This window comes from Lissotriton helveticus, chromosome 3_2 (genome assembly GCF_964261635.1).
Source record: "Lissotriton helveticus chromosome 3_2, aLisHel1.1, whole genome shotgun sequence".
NCBI lineage: Eukaryota > Metazoa > Chordata > Amphibia > Caudata > Salamandridae > Lissotriton > Lissotriton helveticus.
This window is the reverse complement of record NC_136062.1, coordinates 217,917,747-217,941,295: the sequence shown is the minus strand read 5'-3', so window position 1 is coordinate 217,941,295 and position 23,549 is coordinate 217,917,747.

The following is a 23,549-nucleotide window of genomic DNA, read 5'->3' as shown; positions in this document are numbered from 1 at the left end:
ATGGGTCTGCCCGGTGGTGAGTGGGAGATTAGCATGAGTGATGTGTGGGAGGAGTGTACCTGTGTCCTGGATGGGCTGGGTTTTCCCCACACAATGCTGGCTCCGCCCCCCTGTGGTGTGTCTAACGACCCTAGCCTCCCCAGTGAATGAAATGGGTGGTTGGGCCATTAAGAGTGCTCCAAAGCCAGCTGAAACTGGTTTTCCCCCCACCCTGCACCTTGAAACAAAGGATTTGGTACTATAAGAAGGGGCTGTGTCCCCTTGGAAAATGTTCTGCTTTTGGATCCTGCCAGAGGGGGCTGTTGCTGCTGCTGGGGCCAGGAGGACCGCCACTTGGGGTGTCTCCCTGCCTGGAGACCCAGTGTGCTGGCTCTGGCCCAGCCTTGCCCCCCCTGCCTGCCTCCAGCCCTTGCTGGAGCCTTGTCCTGTCCTCCAGTGCTGGGGAGCACTGAGGACTCCTTGCCTGCAGCCTGAGAGCGCTGCTCTCTGCCCTTCAGCGCTGTGAGCGCTGAAATCCCTGCCTAGCGCTTGAAAGCGCTTGATTTGGGCCATAGCGCTGTGAGCGCTGTATTCTGTCCTGGAGGCGCTTGGGAGCGCCTGCCCTTCGTTTCTAGCGCTGCTAGCGCTTTGAGAGCACAGCCGGTGCCCACCCGGCATCTGATCGCCCTGTGTGGCGGTTTTGACGGCGCGGGTGCCACCCCGCTCATTGCCGCTTTGATTTGGCCCGTTTGTATTGGATTCACGAGGGAGCCCACTCCTCGGATCCTGGGAAGCCGCCTGCCTGCCTAAGAAGCGGGCCGCCGCGCTGCCCGCGGCAACCCGGAAGTGGTAAGCGGCCCGGCCAATCCCAGCGCGGCCCAGGAAAGGCCGACCGGAAGTCCCGCCTCCTCCGACGAGCCAGGACGAGAGAAGCTGCCGGCCGGGTCCCCGAGGCTCCCCGAGTGGAGAGGAGAGAGGCTCAGGAGGGCCAGTTCGTGTCCAGGAGCCCAGAGAGGCTCGAGGGGGCAGATTGCTTTGTGAGCCCAGAGAGGCTCATTGCCCATTTGTTCTGAGAGTCCAGTGAGGCTCCAACTTTGCCCTAACTTTCCCTGCACCAGTTGCCCAGCACTTTGTGGGCAACTGCGACGTTTAGGCCCTGACATTGGGACACAGGGACTGTCACAGGTGGTGACTGATCTAAGTTTTGCGCAATGTTATTGCTGCACCTCTGAATGTATTGTTTATGCGTCATGTGCCTTTACACCTTTGAATGAATGTTATGCATTGCATCATGTGTTTTGTCTTTACACCCCTACAGGAATTGAGATGTGTAGGTGGTTGTTTTTCTCCCTAGTACAGGTGGTGCTAGTGAGGTCCTGTTACCAGTGATTACTGGTTGTGTGCTCTATTTTCATATCGTGTGCTACACTGAATTTACTTTCTAAAGTGCTATTTCTGAAAGTATTATTTCTAGAAGTGCTGATACCCCTGACAGTGGTCCAAGTGGCCCTGTCCTGTGCAATATCCCTTGTAAATTCCGCCCGTGCCTGTTGGCACAGTGTAACAAGATGTGTGTTTTATCTGATGTATATTTATTATAATACAAAGGCTATTTTTATATAACCTTGTGTGGAGTTTCCTTTGTGGTGGGCCTTTGGTTGTTGTTGCTGGGGTGCGTGCGCAAATACTTAACTTACATCGCCTCCAAGTTTAGCCTTGCTGCTCGCGCCACGTTACCTAGAGGGTGAGTAGGGGTTATCTTGGCGTGTAACTCCCTTGCCCTGACTTGGGTGTGGTGGTCTCTGACTGACTTTGGCGAAAGCCCTGGCCAGCCGGGGATCCCATTTCCAACATGAGGCCTTTACCTGCAGAAGTCCAAAGTGTGGATTGCGCGTGTCTGTCTCCTAGGAGATTCTGAACAGGAAAAGAAGCTCCCCAGCTCCCCAGCCCCTCATTCCCTCCCAGGCCAGCAGACCCAGGACTGGGGATTGGCTATTCAGACAACTCTGAGCCGTCCCCTCACACTACTCCAGGCCCCTTAAGGCCTTGCTGGGTGCACCCCAAATCATTCTTCTCTATCTTGTGAGTTGCAGCCTTCCTGTTCCCCAGATTGCAGTGAGCAGAGTCCAGGAAGTGGTAAGGAGGCAGACTAGTGCTGTCTCTTCCCCAAAGCAAAAGTTTAAAAAAAAACGATTTTCCCTTTCTGTGATTTCTGTCTTGGCCTGTGTTTGTTACAGTTTAAAAATTGTAGTTTTAACCTGCCTGTGATTGGATATTTTGTCACCTGTTTTGTGTTTTAAACGTATGTTTTATCCTGCCCATGATTGCTTCCATTTAATGTGTTGAATTGTGGAATTTGCAGTCCAAACTGTGTAGTTTTTCCCTCTCATTGCTGATGACTTTCAGTTTTCCCTCCTAATTTCTCCTTTGCTCTGTGCTAAGACCTGTATGTTAAAACAGTGTACCCCCAGCCACCATTTTGTTTTCACAAGCCAGTGAAACCAGCCCCTCTGCCACCCCACCCCCCCAGCAACAGGGATATTCTACATAAGAGGGTGCTTCTGTGAGCTGTTTAAACTGTGCTTACTAGGGACTGTGCACTTTGTTTTTTGGCCAGTAGAGGGAGTAGAGTTTTATTCAAACAGTATTGTCAGATTTCAAGTTAGTGAGGCCTTGACCTGCAGAAGTCCAAAGTGTGGATTGAGCCTGTCTGTCTCCTAGGAGATTCTGAACAGGAAAAGCAGCTTCCAACTCCCTGGCCAGCAAACCTTGTCTGAGGTCGCTGGGACCTTCTATGGTCTGATATTGTTTGGTACATGTGTACACTGATTTATGGTTGTATCTGAGGTTTCTATTGGATTTGGGTTAGTGTCCTCATTGGTTGGGTATTTGAGTGTTCTGATTGGTTTCTGGGTCTGTGATTCAATCAATGTAGGGTTGGGACTAGGGCTAGGGTTAGGATTTCTATTGGAAGTAGTGACTAGGGTGTCCTGTGTTATTGGTTGTAGGGACTAGAGTGGGACTAGGGCTAGGGTTAGACTTTTAATTGGAAGTAGCGATTAGGGCTTTCTGGTGTGATTGGTTGCTGGACTGGTTGTGGGACTAAGAGTAGGGTTAGACTTTCTATTGGAAGTAGGGACAAGGGCTTCCTGTGCCATTAGTTGCTTGGATTTGGGTGGGACTACTGGTAGGGCTAGGGCCTCTATTGTACGTAGAGATTAGTGTTTTTTTAACTGGTTGTGGAGTGGAGAAGTGTGGCTCAATGGTTAGAGCGGCAGACCCTGATGCAGAGGTCTAGCCCGGGACCAGGGTTCAATTCCCCGCCTCGGCGGGTCTTGAGCTCAAAATTCCACGGACCTGATCATTCTCGCCTCGGTGCCTATTCCAATCATGGAGTCCCACTCTGCAACTCTGGGCAATAGCTTGCTTAATCTCCACAACGGCCCCCACAATGCTAAGGATGCCTGGCCTGCCACCTTGGGGGTGCCCAGGAGTGGACACCTCACAGGGAAAGCCAGGATGGGTTCCACAGTGGTATTCGTACAAGCGCCTTGAGACCCTTGCGGGTGAGTAGTGTGCTATACAAGTATCAATTTACATTTACATTTTGGGTGCTTGACTAGGGCTAAGATTGGCTGTACGGTCCTGGTCTCCTATTGGTTCTAGATCTTTAGGGCTAGTGTTTTAATTGGATAGTGTTAGGGCTAGGGTCCCATTGGCTGACGGGGTCACCTGATTACTAGGACTATAAAAGGCCAGGCTTAGGCCGTCTCAGCCTGGGCATCGAGGCTAAGGGAAAAGAGGACAAGGGCAGTTGCCTGTTTAGGGCGGAGAGAAAAAGGGCAGTTGCCTGTTTGAGCCTGTTAAGGGCGGAGAGGACAAGGGCATTTGCCTGCTTGAGCCTGTTCGAGACTGGCCAGGGCCAGGACCAGAAATGCTGCCCAATATACTTACCTCCATTATGTATCTATATACTTTCAATGTACTTATGGATATATATATTTATTTATCACTTTCTACTAATTTTGCATTTCCAATGCACTTCCCTATTTCTCAGCCTATACTTTGCTCAATATATCCTCTACATCCACTCTCTCATTTAACCCCAAACCCCATACCACTACTATGATCCCCAAAATAACCCTCTCTAGACTCTCTCCTACTCTACCCCTCCTTGTATCATCTTACACCTCTTTTAGTATACCGATCCCCCAAAACAAACCTTTCTAAACCCTTCCCTCTTTTCTACCCCTTCCTAACCTTTCTCATTCCAAATAACTGACTAACATATCCACCACTAAAATTACTTTAATGTTTCACCATACTAATTCAATATTAATCCTGATGGGTTCCATGGTAGGGTGCTACTTGCGCTTCAAAACCCCATCAGGGGTAGCAAGCGCTATATAAATACAAACCTCTTTCCCTTCACTATCCCGCCACCTACCCTTCTCTACCCAAATGAATAACATATCCACTACTCAAATTACTTCATATCTTACTATACTAATTTTCAACACTAATCCTTTATGAGTTCCGGAGTGGCGTGCTACTCGCCAGAAAAGCGATAAAACATCCATCAGGGGTAACAAGTGCTATATGAACGCAAACCTTTCTTCCCCTTTTACCCCTCCGCTATCCTTCTCATTCCAAATAACTGACTAATACCCACCACTGAAATTACGTTTATATTTCACCATATTAATTCACCACTAATCCTTTATGGGCATCCTGAATAGCATGTTTCAACAACCCATCAGGGGTAACAAGCGCTATATAAATACAAACCTTTTTCCCTCCTCTATCCTTCTGCTATCATTCCAAATCCAAATGACTGACTAACCTATCCACCACTTAAAATTTGTACTTGCATGTTTCACTATACTAATTCAACACTAATCCTCTATGGGTCCCAGAGTAGCGTGCTACCCGCTGAAAAACTGCTTTGACGCCTCTTCAGGGGTAGTAAGCGCTATATAAATGTAATTACAATACAATACAATAGCAAAACAAACATTTGCAATGCAATGGGTCTCGCATTACTGAAAGTTTGAGCTATTGGCGTTTCAAATAATAATGTACTGCCAATAGCTCAAACTTTCTGTAATGCGAGACCTATTGCATTGCAAATACGTGTTACTCTTGTTAAAAGTATCTGATTTATATAATCTGGTCACAAAAGCCTCGTGGCCTTACAATGGCAGAGCACTGCAGAGGGACACGAGGGCTCTTATTATGATGTTGAAACCATATTTCACATGGAAATGTTACATATTTATGATATTTCACACTTCCCTGGGAAATATGTATTTATACTAATGCCTTTTGTTAAAAGCACTCAAATGCAATAAACACACACACCAAACCCCCACCCGAATACAAATATTAGTAGATATGCTACAAACCATGGAGTATTGTTAGGCAAAATGCCAAATGGGTCATGAAATTACATATTAGGGTTTTGGTGACAATTACCAATCAAAACGTCTTCAGATTTATCAGTACATTACATATCACTATGATATTAATTATACTATAAAACATGGCTGAGACCCAAATAATTACACCATTTTTGTATAAATATTTAAAAAATGAAAAGGACAGGCAACTCAGTGAAGGTGCTATATTTGGGAAGCTGGCTGTTTGGTGTGTAGGGTAGTTATTGACATAACCCTGCACGCTCAACAGAAGCTCAGGAATTCCAGGTTGTTGTAATTAAGAGTCAGAAGTGTTCCCAAAAAGGAGCTAAGAGCCCTGAGGGATCTTCGGCTGGCTCCAGCCTCCTGATCTGTTTGACCTTTTTAATTAACCAAGATCTCTGTGAAGAAACGTTTACATCAACTCCAGCAGAATGCAAAGACAACAATCAGACTGACTGTGTCTGTGCGAAGTGCTACTTCAAGCCAGTAGGGCCTATCCGAGACACTAGAGTAGAAACCGACACATCTAAAGCAAGCTGAAAAAACGCTTCTTCACGTGCACACAATGCATTTAATATTTAAATGCATGCATACAGGCAGCACTCAGAAGCATTGCATGAGGCAACATATTCCACTGAAGGACATGCAAGGTTTTGCCTTGCCCCCAGCTACAGCCTCTCTGGAGTCAAGGATTGTCTTTAGAGGATTACCTTAGCTGCAATTATTTTGCGCCGATTGTGTCTCAGATGAAAAATAAAATCTCTAGAAATGTTGAAAACTAAAACCTGTAAAAAGGCAGCCCGCAGCCATGAACAATAAAAAAAATGAAATTTTGACCTATTGGCAGTGCATTATTATTTGAAACGCCAATAGCCAATAGGGGAGAGGAGTTGGCCTGACGGCTAGGGCGCTCGACCTCGGACTTGGGGATCTAGGTTCGAGTCTCGGTAATGACGCAAAAAAAAAAAAAACCTCCTGTGATTCTGGGCAAATCACTTAATCTGCCCGTGCCTAAAATGAATGCGTGTCCTCATGTAACGTAACTGGTGCTATGTAAAGCGCTCTGATACCTGATTCAGTTCGGGTCGAGTTCGCGCTATATAAAACTCTGCAAAAAAAAAAAAAGCTCAAACTTTCAGTAATGCGAGACCTATTGCATTAGGTAGGTGGTGGGGTGAGGGGTTAAGATGCAAAGCGGAAGGGTGTTGTGAGACGGAGGATGGAACAGGCGCCCTCAGAAAACAGTCCCATGCCGACAAAAAAGCACACTAAGCTTGGCATGCCACACTTATTAAAAAAGATTTGGGCGAACCACAGTAGAGGGAAGTTGCGCGGCCGCCATTATTGAAGCTCAAATGCGGCATGCCACCCCGGAGATAAGAGAGTAAAAAAAGAAAGGCGCGCAGCCGATACATCAAGCTTGGCATGCTGCGCTGCATTAAAAAATGCAATAAAAAAAGGATTCTTGTGAGCTGCGCTACAAGAAAATTGTGCGGCCGCCATTATTCAAGCTCCAACACGGCATGCCAGTGTGCTTCAAAAAGAAAATAGTGCTCACAAATGGTAAATAACAGATCCTGAGTAACAACACATGTAACAGGGGCAGTCCTTATGGGATGGTACAACAGGAGAAAAGGCAGTACTAAGGAGGGACCAGAAAAGAGAATACCCAAAGAAACAAAAAAAGCATTTGGAAAAGACAGTCAAAGGAGTCAATTAAAAACATGGGTGGAGCTTAATACCCAAACCCTGAATACAGCATGTCTCGAAGAGACAGGACAAGCACTGCCTCGGTGAGACCTAAAAAATTGTCAATTTCTTACCTATTTATTTTTGCTAGAAAGAAAAGTGTTACTCAAAGTGCCACACATAAAATATTGAAGTGTCATATATAACTGTACTGAAAACCTGGAAAAGTCACTCATAAACAAAGTTAAAACTTGGCAGTTCTGAACACTACACAAAAAAGAGAACGCTTTAAAAACCGTGCTATTTCTGTCAAGTAGCCACATGTCGTTGTGACACTCCCTGCCAGTTGTGTTAATATACATTCTGGGATTTGCAGTTTTGCGTTTAACATTGCAAGGACATCTTTTAAAAATCCAGCATTCAAATTGCTGTTAACTAACATTCCTGGACTAGGTAAAGGTGCAACAAATTACATGAACAAGAATCAAAAAGCAATTAACCCCGCAGAACAAAGAGAAAAGGGTTAAATGATGTGCAACAAAAAAACAATTGACTCCCCTATGCTTTTTATAGAAAAGTTCAAATAGCAACCAATACCAAACTAAAAAATCCAATATTATTGCGTAATAGTGTGCATAACACCTCTTTTCCTCAACTATACTGCATGTTATAATTATTGCAAAAATCATAACAAAACGAAATATACATACAAAAACAAATTAAACATAACACAACATCATTATCCGTAAAGTTAAAAAAGACACAATCATCAGTCTTTGAAAAAGTCCCAACTAGCTTATATTGTCACTATAAACTTATGAATCAATATTTCATGTACACATGTGCAGTGCAAGGCTGATTATGGAGTACCCCACGAATTTTTTTTATATTTTAAATAATGTATATGTAGACTGTCGGACTCTGTTTTTCATAGCTCCACTCCCAGTTCTGCTACTGTACCTTACCCCACCATACGAGGGATCCCGGATTTTTTTTTTCCATTACTAGCTCGGTTAGTCGTCGAAAAACCAGAAGCGAAGTTTTGTAGCCCGAAAATGTGTTGCCTATATAGATTCTTATCTTCTTTATATGTGCAACTCCAGCATCAGCCACCAGAGGGAAGCAGCTTCTCCTTCTTGAGCGTGATTTTCACCAAATGCAAAATCTGTCTCTTCTTGTAGGAAGCAGTTACGGCAGAGGCCTTGAATAGATTCTGTCGAGGTTTGACTGCAAGTCGATTCTCAACAGAGGGAGGTTACACAGGTCCAGCCTAACTATGACAACGGATCAACAGATCTATGATCCCGACGTTTCCTTTAGTAGTCCGTCCACACCTTTTACATTCCTGTGTAAAATGACATAGCTGTTGCTCACTGCATCTTGGACTGCCAACACAGTTTAAAACAAACTCCAGATCTTACTGAGTAGTGCAAACAGGCTTTTGGTATGAATTCCAGCCCATCACAACAGGACTCGGCGATGCGGTGAGCTCAAACTGCACATTGAAAACCAAAATACTGAGCACCTCTATAAGAGTCAAAAGATACGAACAAGGTCCCCAAACAAGAACCCCATGAGGATTGGAATTATAACCTCAACTACTAAAACAACAATTTAAGGAAGATTAGCCTTGAGAAAGTCGTGGGTTACATTTCCCTAACGACGAAACACGTGTTGGCTGTGACGTCTCCTGATATTAAACAACACCAAGAATACCTTGACTAAAAAGGATCTAATTATTTAAGAATACATTTTTGTTGTATGGTGAAACACATGTATATCATTTGAATTATCAAACGTGTGCTAAGGAGTCTATAACTCTGTGTGGCCCTAGCCTAATCTAGAAGAGGGAGTGTGGTTCTCTTCTCCTTATAGCACCGTCCTAAGTAATATCCATTGAGAATAACATAGGTGGATTTTCCTCTGTGGCGCCAGTACCTAGAACCAATACCACCAACTGCGACCGAATAAAATGACATATTCACCTTACCTTGAGTAGCGTTGCCCACCAACTATGAGACAAAAAGAAATGCAAATACTGATTCAACAAATAAACCTCGAAAAAAACACAGCATGCAATAGTATTTTGTACCACCTTATTCTGACACCATAGGTGTTGGGCCACACCTCCAGGTCCAGGGTTGTGTATTAGGCTAAGAAATGACTCACTTGACCATCCACATTTTCTCACCACAACCTCCACTTCATACCATGCAACCTCACCTTTTTGATTCCCACACACATAGACTCCCAAACCCACAATGTTAGGATTTGCAAAAATGTCAATATAATGCAAGTAATACCATCACAAAAAGTGTCACATTATGCAGTATCATTTGCTTTTTACTGCTGCATAATTTAGTCAATGCAGTCACATCATTTGGTTGTCCCTGATCTGTAGGAAATCTATGATTCTGAGAGTAAAGCTCAGTTGGTTAATATTGAGATGGGCGAGCAACAAGTTAACAGCGTGAGCCGAGCCAAAGGCCGGGCTCAGCTCTCAGAACCTATGCACGAGCTGAGCCCTGAAAACGTTTGCCATGAAAATCATACATTAAACATCCATTAAAATATGATAAATGTTTCTTTAAAATTCAAAAAAGTGTATTTCTTTAACATGTAGAAGATTTGTCTTTAATATGTCACATGATGGCACTCCACTAAGAAGTATTTATTAAAAGTGATTTTAAACATCAACTTAGAACCAATCTTGTCCTGACAGTTGTCATGTGTATCATTGATGCACCCCACATTCTTATAAATACAGCAACATTATAGTCTATTAAATGAAACACAATAGGTTTGTGCAGCAGGTACTCTGAGCTCATGTATTTGAAGGTGCTTTTATATGAAGTAGGGAAGAGAAAGGAAGATGGGTATAACAAAATATTTCCCTAAGATAACACAATTTGGTTAAGTGGGGAAGCCATGATTAATCCTAGTTTTCTGGTTTCACATTGTACAAATCAACCACTAAATTGGTATTTATTTGCCTCTCCTATTTACCTCAACTGTTAATGTTTTGCTTTTACCTTTTTCTGCATGAAGGTTGAGTGAGGGTGGCAGGCTGAAGACACATGAAAGCTTAGCTGCCAACGAGACGCCAATCTGAGTCAGGGCCTGGCTTCAGGCTCGAACCTGGTTGAGCTTTTAGTGGTTCAACCGCCTCCGAGTTAATGATTACTTCAGATACCCAAATGTAATACTGGTTGCTGCACTGGGGACAAGTGACTTGTGTGTTTATAGACCTATGCAGTGTCAACCTGTGAGTTAAGGTAGTGGCGTAACAATAGCTCCTGCATCCCTCGAGGTGCTGGGGGGGGTGGGGGGGGCCATCCGGCACTGTGCACGGCGGTGGGGCTGTTGGCCTTACAGCTCCTGACTGAGTCCAAAGCATGGTGGCCCACTCCGTGAACTGTACAGTGGTTCCCCCTCATGTTTCATTATGCCACTGAGAGAAAATACTGTGCCTATGACATTTTAAGCATGTATTACAGGCTGGGCACAATATAAGATAGACTGTCAGAAAATTTGCAGAAAGACTCAAGGCAGCAAAGGCTTCTCCCCTTCACCTTTGTCCTTAGGCAAGAAGATTGTCTTTCAGGGTGAGCAAAGGTCAGCCTGACTGACACTTTTCATGTTCAAGCCAGGAGCTTTACACGCACTAAATATGCAAGCTCCTGGCTGCCTGAGGTGAACTTTGCCCTGGGTGTGACCTCCTCAGTCTGCCATAAGTGCCTCAAGGCCTTCCCTGTCACGACAAGGGGGAGAGTCGCTGATTGCCTCGGACATGAGGTCATCAGTTTTAAGCAATGAAGTGTCCAGGGCCCAGTGTCAATCAGTGACATGTCGTCACTGAGTGGGGTTGGGTTCAGCAGTCTCACTGACCCCATCCCACTCTATGACAAGTGAGGGACTGCTATCTCTTTCCACGGATTAAACTTAGGTCTTGTGGGACCTCTGAGGCTTCTTTCCCAGAGAGCTGCACTGAAAGTAAGTTATGTTTGTTAATGTTTGGTGCGTGAATGTATGTATGAATGAATGTATTTATATATGTGTATTTGAGTGAGTGAGCTTTGTAAATGGATGTGAGTGTGTGCATGGGTGTGAGTGTGTGCCCCCCTGCCCCCGCCTGTAAAAAATACTGGCTGCAACTGACTCCAGGGCAAATTTACTAACTTTGTACACCAGGTTTGGGTAAAAGAAAAAGAGGCAAACCCAGTACAAAGTGTAGTGCTGTAATTTACTTTCCAACACACATCCTGATTTGCGTTGGAAAGTTAGCTAACATAACGGCAAGTGGAGCTAAGTGCTACTTTGCAGCCTGTCACTCTCCATGTGTTGTATATGGGCATTCCCATTAGACGTGGGCAAGCCAACAAATTATTTCTCACACAGAGGGTCAAAAGGAAGTGTGTAGTTGTTAGAAATGAGTAGCGTGGTGCAGAGCGGGTGGGCCAAACTCCGGAGGAAATGTGTAAAGCATCCGCGCAGCACTCACAGGCGACACACCAGTCACACTACAAAAAGAGACTCCACACCAGGTTGCATGAAAAATAACTTTTGTATTTATAAAACACATTAGAATGCAGAACACAGGTGCGTATCTTCCGTGCCAGCCGGCACCGGGTAACAATTCACATGGGGGACTATATACAGGGCAGCGCCAATCAGGCCACTGCCAGAACCAACACAAAGGATAAAGAATAGTAAATATGGAGTCCATCAATAAATGTGTCACAGCCAGCAGCTACTGGCAAACCCAGGCACGTAGCATAATTCGCTTTAGTCCTATGTCAAATTAGCATTAGGCATGAAACGAAAACATCTCTGCCTCTCAGTAGGCATAAAACATATCTGGCTATGAGGCATGCACCATGAGCCTAGTACAAACACATTATGCGCAAACCCTCATTAGACTGGGGCCTAAAACCTATGTGCATGCAGGCATACATCATTTTGGTATGAGGCATAAACTTAGACCATCATATCTTGACATTCAGCATAGAACGGGACATCCCAGCCTGGTATCAGGCATCAACACATTTGCCTCAAGCCTGAAATGGAAACATCATGGCATGAATACATTACGCATACATTGCAATCCGCATAAAAGTATTAGGCATAACAGTCTGAGTTACATTGTACAGGCAGAACGGCACTTCTCAGAACATTGGCAGAGCACCAACTGCCTGGGGCATAACCTGTTGGCCTCAAATTAGCATGGGCCACCTTGGGCATGAAGTAGGAGGCAGCAACATGAGCATCAACAACATTAAGTCAAACATAGCAGTGCATTAGGCAGAAATCATGAGGCAGACAAGCCCTGAGCCTAAATCACTTCCTGCATTAGGCATCAACATATGCATTAAGCATCATCCTGAGACAGACAACACATCTTGCCTATCGTTGGGCAAAAACATTACCAGCAAGCTGCCCACGTTATCAGTGTCATCAGCATGGTGGGTTATCCTTTTGGCACCGCTTTGCCTCGGGAGCCCCCTCTTTGGGACTCTATAAGAAAGAGATGCGCCACGTTGCAACTGCCCACTGTCCTGCGGGGCAGTTGCGTAAGGGACAGTCAGTTCTGGCTAACTTGCTGGGTAGCTCCCAGGACCCTGTGTCCCAGTTCACACTGGGGCCCCCGCGCAATCCCAAGTAACGGTGGCTGCATGTTGCAGCTGCCCACTGCTAAGCGGGGCAGCTGGGAAACCCCCCACGTCCACTCCGGTCCTCTGAGAAGGACTAACGGTGCGAGCATCGACAATGTGCCCCGCAGCCCCCTTCTCCACTGGTTCCCCAATGAGCCCCATATCACCAGGCTCTGGGGGTAGGCTCTTGACGTCTTCGCGGGCAGGGAAGGCACCGACAATGTGCCTCGGCAGTCCCTGCCCACCAGGAACCTTAAAGTGTTGTCTTCCCGCCTCTCAAGGCTCCTCTCCTCACCAGCCAGCAGACTCGGCACCAGCACAGAGCTCTCCTCTTCTCACAGGGAGCCCCCACCTCCCCCTGTGTGATGTGCCGCGCGGTACGCTCCCGCTTGGCTTCATCTTCTGGGTCGGGGGAGGCAGGCCCCGCCCCCAACTAGACTTGGGCTTCTGGGTCGCTGCAGGCAGAGCGGCGGCCCTCTTGTTCGCAACTCGGGTTGCGGCGGGGATTCCGGCTTGTGGCAAAGTGCGGGGTGGGCTCCTGCTATTGGCATAAAAACCGTGGGGTAGGCTCCTGCCGGTTTTAACTACTCTGCAGACGGGCGATCAAAGCCTATCATAAGCTTGTCCAAAAGGCCAAAGCCACATATTACACCAATTTAATCACTTCAAGTGCCAATCACTCCAAAACCATATTTTCCCTGGTTGATGATATGACGAAGCCCATAGCAACCACTAATAATACCATCTCCTCCAACCAACAGTGTGAAGAGCTAGCCCAATATTTCATCAATAAAATTGACCACATCTATACTACACTCTCTGCGCGTAGGGCGACACCGGACTCTCTGCTTTCTATCATCACCACCAAAGAACGCTGTAAAAAACGTAGGGGTTCTAATGAACAATTCCCTGCAAGCCAAAAAAAGTGGCAGGCACCTGCTTCAGCCTCCTACGTGGGTTGAAACCCATCTTAGGATTCTTAAATGCCCCCATCCGTCAGACGATCATTCAAGCAGTAGTCTTGTCTCGTCTGGACTACTGTAACGGACTCTTATTGGGCACCACTAAAATGGTTACAAAGAGATTACAACGAGCCCAGAACACTGCTGCCCGTACTTTGTTTTCCCTCCCTAAGTACTGTCACACCTCCCATCTCTTGCGGCGTTTACATTGGCCCCCGATTGAACAGAGAATCCACTTCAAGACTCTCTGTATCCTTCACAAGATCTTATCCAGCCAGGGCCCCCAGATTCTACAGGGCCTTTGCTCATTGTGTACCCACACAGGCTTTGCGTTCCGCTGACCTGCGCCTGGCTTGCACTCCTAGAGTGCACAGATGCAGAGCAGGGGGATGCTCTTTTAGGTCTCTGGCCCCTCGCCTGTGGAACTCTATTCCGATCTCGGCCCGTTGTACCCAAGACCACTTGGCCTTTAGGAAACAGATTAAAACCTGGCTGTTCGCTTCCATCTAGCTGGGCCTCCTGCTGACCTGCTATGCCTGCTTCGCGGGCTCACTGACTCCGTAGCTCTCTCTTGCGTGCGACCTGCTAGCGCTGGGACGCCCCGTAGCTGGGGTAGCCATGCACTTTATACATTTTGTTAACATATCATAACAAAAAGGCAAAAGAGCGTCAAAACGCGGGGTGGGCACCCACTTCCTCCAAAATACGCAGCTCATTGGCAGCACTCGGCCCGGGCCTGCGGCCGTGATTACAGGCCAGATTAAAGTGCGGGGTGGGCTCCCGCTGGCGTGACAATGAACCCGCTTATTTCAAATGATCATCCAGGTGGCAATAATGCAGGGTGGGCATCCGCGACTAACCACACACACGGGGTAGGCTCCCGCTAGGTTTAAGACACAGCTCCTCCTGGGCAGCAATGTAGGCAGCAGTAACGCAAGGTAGGCACCTGCAAAATTAGCATAAGGACTACGGGGTGGGTTCCCGCTTTTAGCAAGCAGGAAGGAGGGAACCTAACTTGTTGGGGTTTCCTTATAGCGCTTTAGCAGCACCGCGCTGCAGGCGCTAACTCATTTCTTCCTGCAACAGACTGGAAAAGTCCTGGGTAAAAGGTAACGCTCCAGGGACAACAAGATAGCGCCTCTCTCTCCTGGCACTCCACATGTAGCGCTCACGAGGTGCTAGGGGCCCAGGGCCACACAGTCTCCCACATGCAAGTGGCGCCCACGCTCCTCACCTCCCAGGACGCTGTTGTAGCGCTCACAGGGGGCTAGGGCAGGAGAGCAGGTAGGCAATGCTGGGCCAGATCAGCAGTCAGTGGGCGCTCATCATTATATGACAGCTGTTCCTGGAAACAGGCAACCCTCATATCGTAGCACTCCTCCTGCCATACAGTCTGCACTCCAGTACAGGCTCTCACTCGCTCTGTGGACAGCAGAAGGGTACGTTGGGCACAGGGGCCAGCCATGCGGCAGTACCTCCTGGCAGTATGCCACCTCACAGTCAAATCCACGCTCAGACTGAGGACATGGAGACACAGCCTCCCTATTTATATTCCTCTCACCCCACCTACCAGACAGTGCCAGAAGCTTCTAGAAGCGTCTGGGAAAACTGGTCCTAACTGGTCTAGGGGGAGGTGTCAAGCACCCTGTCGGCCAGGTTTCCCTCCAAAAGCTGGGGTTGTTTGGAAAAAAACAATTAGACTGGCAACCCAGCTTCGGCAGACAGCCACAAGCACACAGCAAAGGGGAACATAACTCTGTGCATGCCATTGCTCAGCATGTATCACTACATCTCGCACCACACATGGCCTATACATTCCTTTACCATGGGGGAGATATCCTCTAATGGGGGGAAAGCGAAAAATTCCAAGAAAAATGGCCACGTCCACCAGTAGTACAAGTAAAAAGAAAGACAGTACTACGCTATCCTATATTACTTCCAAGTATATGTAATTCACACTAAATATAGGGTAGTGAAATAGTAACAAATTAAGTGAGGCAGGAAGGAAAGAAGGAACAGTGTGTGTAAAGGTGGGCATGACCAGTATATGGACGTAAACCCTCACTCACCCAAGGGTGACATGCTTCATCATTGGGTTCCTCCAGCACACTGGGACTGCAAGGTACCCAGTGTGGGCTACAACTTCCCCTCAGGGAAGGAGCAGGGGTGTTCTTGAAAAGCATGTGAATGTGTCTACACCTCTATGGTGTAAATGAGGGGCAGAGTGCAAAAGGGGTGTAGTGTATGAATTAAAACTATCTCAGTAGCTTTATTCTAACGTCCTACTGGATAGAGTTCAAAAGTAACAAGACACAGGGTTATGGATATCTACCCTGTATAGTGCTCAACATGTTTCTGCCCAAGATGACAATAAATTGTTCAGGGCATTCATCAGGACCATAGTATCTAGTCACTCTGCAAAATTGTGTGAACAATCAAAAAATTAATCAGAAATAGGACCAACCATACGCAATTTGTCGTAATCAAAATTCAGAAGATGTGGCGATCCTGCAGTGAGAGAAAGGGGGGAAACACCATTCAATGTGTTATCAATGTGTACCGCCACTGTATTTACACACAAGTGCTCAAAAAACTTTTCAATGATCTTACCTATAATGACTGTATATAAGCCGACTCTACCAACTCCAGAGTCTTATCACCGGGAGGACCCTCTATTAAGGGACACAATGGCATCAACGAAAATATATAATGACAGGAAAAAGACAGGCCATGAGCAGGCACATATATAGTAGGTAATAAACAGTAAGCACCCTGATCTAATGTATACAATGTGTGAACCAGGAGCCAAATAGTATATTAATCTCATAGTGGCAGATCGCTCTCCCACCTCGCCGCCAAGACCTGGAACACCCTCCCCATCCACCCAAGGCAGACCCAAGACCTGCTGACCTTCTGAAAACTCCTCAAGACCTTGCTTTTCGAGCAGGAGCAGCATTGCCCACCCCAGCACCTTGAGACACTCACAGGTGAGTAGTGCGCTTTACAAATGTTATGATTGATTGATTGATTGATTTCTACCATGTAATAGGGTGTAATTTTCAAAAGAACAAAGCAGGTACTAAATTTATGTTATGCCAATATTCGAGGAGACCAAATGACTTAAACAATTCTAATCTTAGAGGGAGTGTTAAAGCAAACATGGAACTCTCCAAATCTAGGATTAGTGGCACAACCGGAGTTCGGGGTTCATATTTAAAATGGACCAAAACTTCTGGTGAATAAAATGCAGTCAAAGAAGAAGGAAAGTGAAAACGACACAGCTCCATTATAAATACTGAAGTAGCTCAAAAAGAGAAAACAAAAGTGGTGGCAATGTCGTCTCACCTAAGAATTCCTGTTGTGTGGCATTGTCCGGCTCTGGTGGGAGTGGAATTCATGCTTCTAATGAAGCCTTATATCCGGAGAGCACCCAGCGTCAGCACGGGTGTTCGCGTTTTCATTACGCAATTCTGTACATTTGTATAGAACGCATCAACGTCAATAAATGTGACAGATCGTCGTCATGTCTCTAATGAAGTGTGAGTTTGTGTTGGAATTACGCTGGGGTTGTCATAGTTACCTCAAGCAGGCGTACAAGATCATGGATGCTTGTCTTCGAGCACAAAGGTAGCATAATAAAGCACGACGTTTCAAAACTTAAATAAGGCGCTCACATTTTTTTTAAATGCATCAAAACATGTTCAGAAAGCGTTAGCTGGTATAAACCATTACACTACGGTAAACAGAGTAATTGGAATTGGAACAGACAAAGAGGCCCATAGACTTTAAAATGAGTTAGGTATAATATTCTGTCATAAAATGTGGTCTTCTGTCAATGTTACACAAATACACCGATTGGGCAAACACATACTCCCCAATCCTATGTGATTGTAAAAATTGTCAAGACAGTTATATAGCAGTAAATCATGGTACTAGGGCTTATGCAACAAAAGAAGAGATGAAGAAATGACAGATGTATCCAGTCAGACAATGTTTCAAATAGTGTTTTGAATACTACACCATGGTATATCATCATTCAAGCTGATGTGGTGACTAGTCAATCTAAACACCCAGCGTTGCTCTCGATGGAATAAGATAGCGTCAAGAGTACCCATGCCTCTATGGTAATAGAGTTTTTCTAATACTACTCATCGGATATCCTCCTCTGTATGGCCAGTATCTAAGAAGTGGTGTGTCAGTTTAGTGTGAGACTTCTTACACTTAATTGAACTCCTATGCTCTATCGGTCTTGTCTTGACCTTTCACGTGGTCATACCCACGTACATCAAGTAGCGGGGACACCTAATTAGGTACACCACTGCCTCGGAGTTACAACGTATGGTAGGGTGGCAAACCACACATGATCCGCACGGAAAATGTCACTGTACTGAAAGGACTGTCCAGATGGTGCATTGAAGATCCAGAGTGTGTGACTGTCGTGGTCTCGTGTGTACGAGAATGTTACCTAGATTAGTGCTCCGCTTAAAAGCAGAAAGGTTTCTCACAGGTTTGTCGCCTTTATTGAGGATGTGCCAGTTGGAAAGAACAGCTTTCTTGATAGTATCACTCAAGTGGTTAACGGTGCTCACACAAACCAAACGATCAGAGTAAGTTTTGGGGTATGTCTCTAGGAGGGCATCACGGTTGTTATTGCCAGCCCTCCTACTTGCTCGATGTACCAAATGGGCTGGATATTGTCATGACAGGAGATTGTGACTGAAATTGTCAGCGTGTTCTTGATACTTGACAAGCTCAGTACAATTCCTACTCAGGCGCAAAAATTGTCCTACAGCAAGGTTATCACGTAGCGCTCGTGGGTGAAATCTCCTGTAGTTTAATAGTGAGTTTTGGGCCATGGGTTTTTGGTAACATCTGTATAGATGTGACCATATTTAGGGTAGAGCAAGAGATCAAGAAATGGTAAGGCTTCTTTGCTCGATTCACAAGTGAATGTAAGATGTCTATTGAGCGAGTTCAACCAGAGAGCAAAATCATTCAGTGCTGTTTGGTCACCTTCCCACACGACCAGAATATCATCGATGTACCTCTTCCACAGCACCATGTTGCTGTGAAAGGGATTCACCATAGGATATCTATATGTCTCCTCAAACCAATGTATGTAGAGATTAGCCATACTGGGAGCACAGGTGCTGCCCATTGAAGTGCCAGTCACCTGCCAGTATAGCTGGTCTTCAAATGAGAAAAAGTTTTATCTCATTGCAAGGTTGGCACACTCCATTACAAAGGATGAAGGGATCTGGTCACTCTGTGAGTGTAGGGACAATAGTTATTCAATTGTCATGAGAGTACCATCTTGAGGGACGTTTGTGTATAAGGCCTCAACTTCAAAGGAGGCCAAAAGTTGTTTTGTCAGGATCAAACTGTATAGTTGTGAGGAAGGATAAGACATGTTTCATGTCCTGAAGATATGACGGCATCTGTGCTACCAATGGCCTCAGGAACCAGTCAAGAAACTGGGATAAAGGTTCTAAAATAGAACCAATACCCGATACGATAGGCCTACCCAGAGGGGGTCTCTGGGCCTTATGTATTTTTTGGCAAGATGTAAAACGCTGGAGTCGTGGGCTGTTTTGGTGTAAGAAATTCTGCCTCACCTTTAGTGATCTATCCAGATTCTACCGCCCTCTTAACCATACTTGTTATGGTCTGCTGAAATCTCATTGTAGGGTCTTGAATGATTGGCTTATAGTATTTGGTGACTAGTAGTTGTCGTAAACATTCAGTCCGATACATGACAGTAGCATTCAGAAACACCACCCTTATCCGCAAGTTTAACAACTATCAGGGGATCAGATGCCAATGCCCGTACACAACGTTCTTCCTCGTTAGTAAGATTGGTAGTCTGAATTCATATACTTGAACATGCTTTCATAGGCAAAATTTAAGGAAAAAGAGTTTGGTGAAATAATATATTTGCCTAAGATCACACAATTTAAGCAGGTAAGCTGTGATTTATTCAGGTTTTCTCATCTCACTTTGTACAAATCAGCCAGTAAATGGGTATTTGTCTTTCCTCATGTTAAGGCTTTATTTTTACCTCTTAGTGCCTTTTTCCACAGTTTTTGAAAGATAGTGTAAATTCAACCCTGAGGTATTGAAGTGCTTTATATGAGCACCAGTAATATTACACAAAATAACAAGCATTGTTTATTGGCATGGGAAGATTAAGTGATTGGCCCAGAATCACAAGATGTTTAGCCGTCGCCAAAGCTTGAACTGGGTTCACCAGGTCCACAGCTCTCGCTGTAATGACACATCCTGGGTAAAGGGAGGGTGGCAGGCAGAAGTGAAAGCACAGCTCCTTATTATTATTATTAAGAATTTCTTAAGTGCATAGTTACCCTAAGGCATCCCAGCGGCAGGGGAGGGAAAGAAGTTCACAAGTTAGTGTTCTGGAACAGCCAGGTTTTAAGACTCTTTTGGAAGGTGAGATGGTGAGTCTCTGAGCGCAGATGCAGGGGAAGGGCATTCCAAAGCTTAGCTGTGGTATAAGCAAAGGAACTACGTCCACTTTGCATCCTTTGGATATTAGGGATGACGGCTAAACTCAGGTTCGCCGATTGGAGGAGTTTCCTGGGGCGGTAGAAGGTGAAAAGGGACTTGTTAATGGAAGGGCATCTTCCCATAAGTGTCTTATGGGCTATGCATAGGGATTTAAAATGAATCCTCTCCAGGATGGACAGCCAGTGTAGGTTCTTCAAGCAAGGCTTGGCCGATTGAGTTCTAGGTGTGCCAAGCAGCAACCAAGCATCACCAACACTCATCTTATTTTGCATATTTCCCTAATTTCTGTGAGCATCTCACAAGCCAGTGACACATTTCTCATTGTTTCAAGCATCCAGCGATGTAGGGTACTCAAGAAAGCTTTATACGTTTGTATGACCTGTCTCTATCTCTCTCTGAGACATACACACACACACACAACACACACACACACACACACACACACACACAACACAAACACACACATACACAACCACACAGACAACGACAGAAAATGACGAACACAACACACACAACTACACCACCACACACACAAACAACCACACACACAAGCACTCACACACAACCACAAGCACCCCAACCACACACACATAACCACACACAAAAAACCACACACATAATAACAAACATAACAACCACACACACAACCACAAACACAACAACACACACAACCATATACACAACTACACACAACCACACACACAACCACACACAAAACCACCCATACAACCACATACACACAACCACACACAATGACACCCAACCACCCACAACCCCACACACAACCACACACACAACCACACACACACAACCACACACACAACCACACACACAACCAAACACACACAGCCACACACACACACAACCACACATATACACAACCACACACACAAAACCACACCCAACCACACAATCACACATGCACACACACAACCACACACAACCACACACATATCACACAACACACAACCATACACACAACTACACACAACCACACACACACACACACAAAACCACCCATACAACCACACACACACAACCACACACAATGACACCCAACCACCCACAACCACACACACACAACCGCATACACAACCAAACATACACAGCCACACACACAACCACACACACACACTTACACACTACCACACACACAACCACACACATACACAACCACACACACAAAACCACACCCAACCACACAACCACACATACAACCACCCATACAACCACACACACAACCACACACAATGACACCCAACCACCCACAACCCCACACACAACCACACACACGAACACAAAACACACAACTACACCACCACACACACAAACAACCACACACACAAGCACTCACACACAACCACAAGCACCCCAACCACACACACATAACCACACACAAAAAACCACACACATAATAACAAACATAACAACCACACACACAACCACAAACACAACACACACAACCATATATACAACTACACACAAACACACACAACCACACACAAAACCACCCATACAACCACACACACACAACCACACACAATGACACCCAACCACCCACAACCCCACACACAACCACACACACATAACCACACACACAACCAAACACACACAGCCACACACACACAACCACACATATACACAACCACACACAACCACACAATCACACACGCACACACACAACCACCCAACCACACAACCACACATACAACCACACACATATCACACAACACACAACCATACACACAACTACACACAACCGCGCACACACACAAACACACACAAAACCACCCATACAACCACACACACACAACCACACACAATGACACCCAACCACCCACAACCACACACACAACCAAACATACACAGCCACACACACACACACACACTTACACACTACCACACACACAACCATACACACAACCACACACATACACAACCACACACACAAAACCACACCCAACCACACAAACACACATACAACCACCCATACAACCACACACACACAACCACACACACTGACATCCAACCACCCACAACCACACACACAACCACACACACACAACCACACACAACCAAACACATACAGCCACACACACACACACACAACCAAACACATACAGCCACACACACACACACACACAACCACACACACATACACAACCACACACACAAAACCACACATACACAACCACACAGACAACGACAGAAAATGACGAACACAACACACACAACTACACCACCACACACACAAACAACCACACACACAAGCACTCACACACAACCACAAGCACCCCAACCACACACACATAACCACACACAAAAAACCACACACATAATAACAAACATAACAACCACACACACAACCACAAACACAACAACACACACAACCATATACACAACTACACACAACCACACACACAACCACACACAAAACCACCCATACAACCACATACACACAACCACACACAATGACACCCAACCACCCACAACCCCACACACAACCACACACACAACCACACACACACAACCACACACACAACCACACACACAACCAAACACACACAGCCACACACACACACAACCACACATATACACAACCACACACACAAAACCACACCCAACCACACAATCACACATGCACACACACAACCACACACATATCACACAACACACAACCATACACACAACTACACACAACCACACACACACACACACAAAACCACCCATACAACCACACACACACAACCACACACAATGACACCCAACCACCCACAACCACACACACACAACCGCATACACAACCAAACATACACAGCCACACACACAACCACACACACACACTTACACACTACCACACACACAACCACACACATACACAACCACACACACAAAACCACACCCAACCACACAACCACACATACAACCACCCATACAACCACACACACACAACCACACACAATGACACCCAACCACCCACAACCCCACACACAACCACACACACGAACACAAAACACACAACTACACCACCACACACACAAACAACCACACACATAATAACAAACACACACAACCACACACACAACCACAAACACAACACACACAACCATATATACAACTACACACAAACACACACAACCACACACAAAACCACCCATACAACCACACACACACAACCACACACAATGACACCCAACCACCCACAACCCCACACACAACCACACACACATAACCACACACAACCAAACACATACAGCCACACACACACACACACACAACCACACACACATACACAACCACACACACAAAACCACACACAACCA